The following is a 9,529-nucleotide window of genomic DNA, read 5'->3' on the forward strand; positions in this document are numbered from 1 at the left end:
AAACAGGACAAATTGTGTCCCGGGAGAGATTTTTTTTTCCCGGGACAGCTGATGAAAAAAGAGAACAATTCTGGGAAAAACGGGACAGGTGGCAACTCTATATTCCACCGAATACCGAATGTGTGTTTTTTTGCAATATTCAGCCGAATATATTCGGTTACCGAATATTCGGTGCATCCCTACTTGTCATACAAAGTTTGATGGAGTGTCAACTGGACAATATGGAGATATTTGCATCTTGAAAGCCGGACTACAAATGTGGATAGAGAAACACACGCAAGCCTAAGACGTGGTAAGATACGATATTCCTCACTATATGAAGTGAATGACAACAAGATCTGTATCATGGATTGTAAAGAAATTTGTCAGGTTTTTATTTTGTAGACAATCTGTATTTATAGTGTGATGGGATGACAACACAATGTATATGGTCCTGCGCTTTCATGTGATATGCGTGGCATTTCTGTGCGAGCCTGCGTTCGCGAGTAATCCATCCAAGAGTAATGTGTGTGCAGCTGAGCTGTAAGAAAGCTCTGTTATACATCATTTTATTGTAATTTTATCATTTTTTCGCTGTGAAAACATTGGATTACCGACAAGTGCTTTCCTTGTCGGAAAGCTACAATTCTGCTGTTTCCGCTGATATGCATGGCTTCTCGCTATGACGCACGGTCACGGAGAAAATCCACGGAGAAGAACGGGTGTAAATTTGGACCCACTATGCGTCGTTCGGGCCCATAGTCTAGACTTCTCAGTTTCAACATTTTATGTGAGAACATTTAGGAACAGTGCTGCACGTTAACTTTTGTCTGCACATTGTTTTTGTTGCCATTGTTGCTGAGTCTGAGGTGCGAGTCATGCGCTCTCGCTCCGCCTCCACCTCAGGTACCGAAATTTGGCACCGTTTCATTTTAAGTGAATCGGTACTCGGTAGTACCGACGTGAATCGGTACCAAGTACAAAAAGTACCGAGTTTCAGTACCCAACCCTAAGCGCCATTATTGTTCAAAGACAAAAAAAAAAAAAAAAAAAGATCATACTTCATAATTTTAGTTTTAATGAATAAATTAATCAAAATAACATTTTTTTTAATTAAAAAAAAAAAAAACGGAAAAAGAAATTTCCGTGGCATTTCTACTTATTTTGCTGTATCAAAAATGTGTCATATCGTGACACCACTGTGTTGTATCAAACCAAACTGTAAATTTTGTAAACCGTTACACCCCTACTTTCAAGTAAACATGACATGCACTGTGCACATCTTCACCCCTCCCCCCCTCTACTAAAATTTGATCTCCATCATGTTGCCAGCCTTAACTTGGCAGTAAATTGTGCATGGTCTGTCAGACACTAGTGGCTCTATTAGTTTATATTTATAAACAAACAAAGTATGTTAATTATGTTGTCCTATTGCTTATTACTAACGCAATACAAGTTGGATTTAGCACTGTGATGCCATTGGCACAGGGTGCTGTAGGCTATTTTCAATTTGCCAAAACATGCCATAATGATGAATGTTAATGTTAAGCCTGTTTGCATAAAGTCAATCCAGTTAAATTGACCCAACTCTACACAGTAGCTGTATTTCACCCATTGTGTTACAGTGCAATCAAGTTTGAATGACAAATATACAAAGCAACAAATTAGGACTTAAAAGAAAACCAGTTGGCCAAGCAAGCCACTAGAGAACTGAGCCAGTGCCAGCACACCCACACACTCTGGCATGGAGCAATTTCATGAAAAACTGAAGAGAAGATGAGGAATATTCATGGCTTTAATCAGACTAGATATTAAAAGAACACGGATAACCTAGATGCCTGAATTGAACATGCCTTCACCTTTTCACACCAATTAAAGTTAGCCATGATCTTGGTAGTGGTCCCTAGGGAACTCTGATCTTGACAGAGGCTCGGCCATGCACATCATACTGTCAGAGGACTTTCATTATGCCACAGGGAGAGAGGTGCTTGTACGTAATATTTCTCAATAAATTATGCTTAAAAACAGATATTTTACAAATGCTAAATAAAATCCTTGTCATAACATACAAGGAAACTGGTCTGTAAAACTGCCAGGAGCAACTGTGAGAAAGCAGCCCTAATGTCAAAAACAATGAAAACGCTGAATGATAACAGTGTCACAGAGGTGACATTCCAGGGTGGTAGGGTAGCTGTCATCTTTTCTTTTAGCTTTGGCCCATTAGGGGAGCCCATCAGCGGTCTTTCTCTCTGACCCAGCTGGCTGCGGAGCACTATTACAGAGAAACTGTTTGGACTTTGACCCCGCAGCCTGCAGAGAGCTCTGAAAAACTTTTGCGCTCCTCTGCTTCCCGTCAATGAGAGATCTAGGAACCAGACAGGTTGCTTAATATTCAGCCCTTTCCCCCGCTGTTAGTGAGTTATGGTGGTCTAATAATGTGCATTCCAGCACTTGCAAGATTTTCCCAGTCTGTGAGCAGGTGTTGTGTTGCTGTTGATTGGTGGTGGTTGTCCTCCAGGGGAAAACATACAGAATAAAAAAATCTAACACTTTTTTCCCCATCAACTTTCTTTTACCCCCCCCCCCCCCCCCCCCCCCCCTCCTGTTTCAACAAATGAGCTCACTGTTTTTACAATGATTAGCGCTTGAGGGACACATTCACTTCAGCAGTAAATGTGCGAGGCCCAAGTGATTTGAATAAAGTTTGCCTTAAGATAAACAAGAAAATACACTGAGCATATCTGAGAAATGAACTACAGCGGAGTTCATGCAGAGACAAAGAAAACAGCGGCAGCCTGCATGGATTCTGTCAATATAAAGCCAACAGCTCAGTTTACATAAAATCCCAAGGCAATTGGTCCAGCTTAAGTGCAGACAAGGTTTCATCTAATTTGCTGCAGACAGAAAATCAAAAAGTAATATAATGCATAAGCAAAAACTAGGATTAATCTTCCATGACATACACAACAAAAACTATTAAAAAAGACAAAGTTTAGGCTATTAAAGCACCACAACTTGAGTAACCTGACTAAACTAGGACATGAAAGTTTAGACCTGAAAGCAATGTAAAGAAACCCGATTGTCATGAGAGCCATAAAGGAGCACTTTCCCACTGAAGTGAGTGTCTCCTGCACTTGATGTGAGAGACAACCATTGTACAGATCGCATACCTGTGATTGTTCATGGCTACACATGATACCAGAGCAACAGCAGCTCACAATGCTTTGAAGAGGACACAGAGCTTAACAGAAAGAAAAAAAAACCCAAAGCCCCTCCAGCAAAAAGCTCTTAGGGCCCTCCCCATTAGGAAGAGGTAGGTAAAAATCACACCCACAACATAATCCACCACCTGTCTTCAAAAAACATATGCAGAAGGCGAGTGTAATTCATTGAGAATCCAGGTACACAGAAAGCACAGAGAGCACTCGGAGCTGGAGATAAACAGCCTACGACTGATTAAAACTGCAAAGCCTTCAGTCTGCCTAAGTAGCTTGGTGTCCTCGACGGTGGGTGATTATCCTGCGCTTGGCTTGGGGGTATATTAGACTGTCAGAAAGCAGTTAGAGAACAGACAGCTGGTCTAGCCACAGCATCCTAGGCGAAGAAGCATTTCTATCACTGTGGAGCAGATGAGCTCTGCAGAGAGCAGCGCAAACTCCTCCTGGGGCGCCACACAGCAAGTAGTTAGTGCTAAAAATGTGGCTGCTCTGAGATCAGCCTTTCTGATCAGAATGACTGTTAGGTGCCGATCATTAGTAGTCATACTTTATTATGATGCTAACGAAGTACACCCAAGGGATCTCACATGGAAAACTAGTTTCATACAGACTAACAGAGGACTCAATTAGAGTTTGAATAATTTTAAACAGGAAAACAAAGTTGCAGGGCTGTTAAAAACGAAATAAACAGGGAGTAGAGAAGAGAAGAGAAGAGAAGAGAGGAGAGGAGAGGAGAGGAGAAGAGAAGAGAAGAGAAGAGAAGAGAAGAGAAGAGAAGAGAAGAGATGCCGAGGTCAACAGGCTAAAGCGAAGAGTCTATTTTCCAGGGTAGAATGAATAACACACTTGAGTGGTCCATGGAGAGGGGAAAGAGGTCTTTGTGTAACGGCTGAGTCACGGTCATGGTGACAATAAAAGTCCCTCTGTCATGGGTTAGAGCTGTTTAACCTTTTGATCCTCTTCCTTCTTAATGTGGGCTTTGAATCTCAAAGGGTCTAGTACAAGCCAAAAAACAGATTCAAACACAAAAACATGGAAACTTTTAAAGAATGTTGCAGATTGCTAATAAAAAAATGTAGTTTACATTCCTGAGTAAAGGAATCAAAATTAGAAAGACGCTTTACAAAGTGAGATTAAAGTAAGCAAAATAATAAAAAAGTTACTCCACAACAACGACACAAAAGCAGTGCAGTGTCACCTATTTTCTATTTTCCTTTCATATTTTAACCCCAATCCAATAATAGATGCTTTAATTAGATATCATCAATAATAATAATAAAATGATTTACAGGCAGTAAAGCCCAATTAGTTGAGACTGTTATAGATGAAGATTAATTCAAGATTTCAAAGGAGAATCATGGCCATTTTCAAAAAATCATACATGTTATTCCTAGTTCATTAATATTAGTAAACATGAACAACTTTCTGCCAAATCCAAACACTGAGGTGCTAAACTCAAATTTGTGGTTATATCAAGTATGACGTCTGGAGCTGTCACAGACAATGAATTTTTTAATTTTTTTTTACACCAAGGACCCCTTAGGTCAAAGAGAAACAAAGCAGGGACCTTTACTACATATACTGGATAAAGTTTAGCTGCACTTGAGATAATTCTATGAATATTGTCAGATCTTCGCTTGTCAGCAGCAGCTGTAGCATGGCTCGGTGTGTTAGCCTCACCCTCTGCTCTTTCGGCAGTGGTTTCTAAGTTGGAAAGTGTGTCAGAGTCTCTTGTTGGCAAAGTTATAAAATGATTCATTGTGGCTCACAAGCACATCCGTACACTTGGCATAATAATACAGCTAACTGGCCAATATGATTCATTGGTACATAAATGTTGGATAACTAGTTCACCTTGCCTTTATGGTTAAATGTAATTTAGTTTTAACTAGCTCATGATTGCACAAGGATTCATGGTTAGCCTAACAATTAGCCTGGCATTAATGCTGTGTAAAAAAAACAACAAAAAATGTAAATTGAAACTTATATTTTCAAACAATAACTTGTAAGTTCCAATTATAGTAATAGACCATTCGTTAAATCAACAATAGCCATTTCCGTTTTCAAATTGCGATATTTTCTGAGATGATTATCATGCCATAAAAATCTCATACTGTTGCAACCCTATTCTAGATGACACTGGGAGCACCCAGGGGAATGTTCTGGGTACATGGGTACATTTTCTGTTTCAGTACTGAGAACGCTACAATAGAATACAGCTCATTTAGGTATAAAAATAAATGGGTCCACTAAATTGGGCTCCCATTCATTGTCTATGGAGCAGCTGCAGACTTAGTGCCCAATGGCATCACAAGTTTGAGACTTTGAGAGGGAGTAGCTCATGTTCACAAATATCAATTAACCTTTACTGGGCCGTAGAAATACCATTTTGGAAATCTTAATTTAGGTGTTCCCCTTTAAAATGTGCCAGTCATTCCATTTACAGTTGTAAAAAATATATTTCTGACACTTGTTCCCAGTGATGACTACAAGGAGAGACTCAGTCAGTGAGTAGTCTGTTAAACCAGTATGTTTAGGTTTCTGACAGAGAGCTGGTTGGAAATAGCGCAGAAGCTGCCACTGAGTCATTCAACATCTTCAACAACCACCGCTGAAGTGCTGTTTAGTAAAACCCATCTGTTCTAGGAGTTACACATCCAAACTGGAATTTCTGCACAGCTATTTGCTACAGACATGTGAAGGCTTACAAAGAATGTTTTCTTGTTAAGCTTTCTTAAATTCACTACAAAAATATCACTACGTTCATTTGCCAAGGATTGTGTTCACAGCTGCATCAGCATATCTGAGCTTAGCTGCCTCTCACACTACTGAAACCTACTGAATACTTGACCAGCGTATGAAAACAACAAGAATCAACACCATCATCTAAAATGCTCAGTGCCACTGCCAGTTGGAAGAGTTTGGGAGCAACTTTCCAAACAGGGTGTCCTGAAACGCCTCCACCCCCATATATCCATGTGTCAAAGCAGTGGAGTTCTCGCCAACACAGCGCCAAATGTTTACAGCCAATTAAGACTAAGGCTCTCGCTTGGACAGAGAAGGTTATATCGGTCTGTAAGCCTGTAAAGTTATTGCCACCATGGCACTTGGCACCACATCAGTGTGCGCAAGGGAGCCTGGTGGTAGAGCTGCAGTCAGCGACGCAGAGTGGAAAAACTTCCAGAAAGCACCATGCTGCTGGACCCTGGCTAACCATACCATACACCTTTCAGCTGCGGGCTCAAACCAAACACAATCACACGCTTCCAGTTTCAGCTCAGAGAAATCACTGTTTCTGACGTCGTGTGGATTTTTAAGCACAAAACCAGCCATACACGACGACGTCTGGGTCGAAATTTAAAACCCGTTGTCTGCGGTGTCGACGCGGACAACCGTTGTAAGGCAGCCACATACAATGAATAAGTTTTAACCCGCACAGCGACCGTTAAGTTACAAAGAACCGCTATCGACTTGTGTCTAACAAACAAGGTTGAAGACGTGCAGTAGTTGTAAAATACATTTACTATTCTATAGAATGCCACTCTTTAAGTGTAACTTCACCTCAAGTTAAGTGCAGCTCCGGGGAATCCGTGCAGCAACTTGCTCGCTCCCGACGTACCGCTGTTGCTCAACTTGTGAGGAGAGCCAGATACCCAGCTGAGACAACCGCCGTCAGGCTAGTCACAATTACAGCTACACCTTCCGGTGCTAGCTTTCGAAAAAAAGGGACGACAGCACTCACAACGGGCGATTTATGCTGAATAACACGGACATAACTCCATATAAAACAAAATTAAACAAATTCAATTTTTAAGATGTTTGGACACTAAACTAAGACAAGACATACATTTTTTACGTTTCTACCGTTCTTTTCAAAGTGCTTCATAACGGTCACACAAGCTTTTATTTTGTTAAGCAAGGACATAAGCAAGTTCCGGTACCATTAACTGACGTTAGAAGGAAACGGCTGTAAACAGTTTAATAAATAAACAGTTTAATTAACTAATAAGTGTTAGTCATGCTTAAAATAGCTTCAAATATTATTAATTAAAAAGTGTCTTATAATTCACTGTACTGCTTTTTCTTTCCTTTTACTTCCTTTACCTACTCTTGTCATTCATCCTTCTTCTGGCAGTTTATCTACAGCTCAACTGTTACCCCACTGTTTTTCTTACACAAAGCAAGTACTATCTCTACTTTAGTTTGCTTATTCAAATATCATAGCCTTGGTTCTTTGCATGAAGCAGAAATAACCAGGAAAGCTGATTTGTATTATGTTGCATCATATTCTGGATCCATGTTGTTTATGTAAGTGCATCATGATTTTATTGTGATGAAAAAAACAGTCATCACAATGTTGTTCCCTCATACTTACCGTCCTTTAATTCTTGCAGATTACCAGATTGTATAGCCTACCAGCCAGTGCTGGTGTAGCGCCACTTCTCAGACTTGTAACTCCCAGGCAAGTTAAATTAGGTGAGAAAATCAGTATCACTGAATAATTCTGCTCTGTAAGCCAGACACTTGCATTGGCACAGAAAACTTTACTGCTTCCCAAGAAGTTACAACTATCCATTTTCATGTGTGAGAATAAATAGTATTTCTCCCAGAGATGTCATAATCCAGAATAGCTACCACTCCACCCGGCTCAGTCTTGGCAAGATACTGAAAACATCAATGAGTCCAGATTGGTAGAAAAAGATTTCCGCACACTTACATCTATGCAGTGTCTCACTTTATTGCTGAGCTTTGGATAATTCAACCTTCATCAGAGCATACAATGTATGAATACAATGCATGTATGCTCTGATGAAGGTCAAATAGACTGAAAGCTGTCATGTCATCTTTCATGAAAGATGTCATGAAACACTCCACAGTAAGTGCTGTGAAATATGAAATAAAAATATTGCATCTTCCTTTCTGCCTTTACTATGGTTTTCCTAAATTTCCCATATAACTTAATCACGTGAATTTAAATGAATGTTTTCTTTAATTTAAGACAGAAGCGTTTATTGACGATCAACAGACACTGAAACTCATGCTGTCACAATCAGATGAGGCATAGCGTGGGCCAGTTTTACGACATGAAACATGTCATGACTCTCAAAGTTTTTAATCAAATGAATATGTCACATAAATACAAGAACAACACATGAAAAACATAGCAGCCAACAGAAAATAAATGAAACTGACAACTGCTACAACAGATGTAGCCTACTGAAAAAGAAAGCATGTTTACTTAAGCTATAAAAAATATCCAGTCATGGTTCCTTTGTGTCATTTGACTTGAACTGGTGGGGTTGCAGCAGGCCTGTGAGCGTAGTCATCTAGGCATCGCGTAAATGGCGTTGTTTTGATGAATGTGGCATGCCACCACCACAGTGTCGAACACTTTATGGTATGTAGACCATCCAGCCCTTCCTATGATCAAGGTATTTAACTATACGTTCAACAACCCTTCACACCTGGAGAGGGATGGCAGGTTAACAAGGGGGATGCATTTTGTTCATTTTGCTAACAAGGTGGCTGGTGTTCCCCCTCATACCCCCTCAAATTGTCCACTGAGTCTATGACATGCTGTAGATGACTGTGCTGTGGTCATGTTTCTGTGGCTTTGAGTGAAAGGACATCCCCAATGACTGAGGAAGGCCTTGGGTTTCAGTACTGTCAGAACAGATTTTAACAAATGTCTTGTTTTCCACGTTTAATTCAGCGTGCCTTCTTTGAGGGAAAACTTCTAAAAGGATTAATACTTTTCATGTCCAGTTTGTGAATGTTTGTGAATCATGTGTACAGTGCTGAGAGAGGAGGGAGAGGCGGACTGTCAAGCTAAATCGGCACCCTGCGCTCTCTTCCCAAGGAAACCCAACACTCCAGGCCACTGAGACCAATGCTGAGAATGCCAAACACTCAGCAATACATATTCTTACAATTTTGTGGGTTCTCAGCATGGCAGTGTGATATAAACAGTTGCAGGTTTCAACATGAAGCTATTAGATCTCATAACTCTCTCAGGGCTGTTGGCCTTCTTGTTTATCTTGAAAGAGGAGATGGCAACTTGCTTTGATTGCTGCACTCTCAACTCTTTTAATCTTCCTAATACCACCGCTGAATGTGGCTGTGGCAAACTTTCTGACGAGCCGAATTGATTTCAGTCTGTCTGAAATGGCTTATAGGCCACCATTAGATGTAGGAGGAATGTAATTCCAATGAATGACATGGATTATTAACTTCAGAAAGATTATGAGCCTGTGGATAACCCATCAACACTAAATAAAACGCTGAACCAAATGCCACTAGAAGTGTATCACTGTTGGCATGGGTGGGGGGGG

The 9,529-nt window shown here is 40.4% G+C and overlaps 1 protein-coding gene across 1 annotated transcript in view; it reads right to left on the reverse strand.

The window, feature by feature from the left end:
• Positions 1 to 6,861, reverse strand: part of LOC117261737 (solute carrier family 45 member 3) — a 44,670-nt gene extending 37,809 nt beyond the window's left edge. The window contains exon 1 of the mRNA XM_033634193.2: positions 6,759 to 6,861. The gene's annotated coding sequence lies outside the window, so the exon portion shown is untranslated. The remainder of the gene's footprint in view (positions 1 to 6,758) is intronic.
• Between the last annotated feature and the right edge of the window lie 2,668 nt (positions 6,862 to 9,529).

This window comes from Epinephelus lanceolatus, chromosome 5 (genome assembly GCF_041903045.1).
Source record: "Epinephelus lanceolatus isolate andai-2023 chromosome 5, ASM4190304v1, whole genome shotgun sequence".
NCBI classification, from domain to species: domain Eukaryota; kingdom Metazoa; phylum Chordata; class Actinopteri; order Perciformes; family Serranidae; genus Epinephelus; species Epinephelus lanceolatus.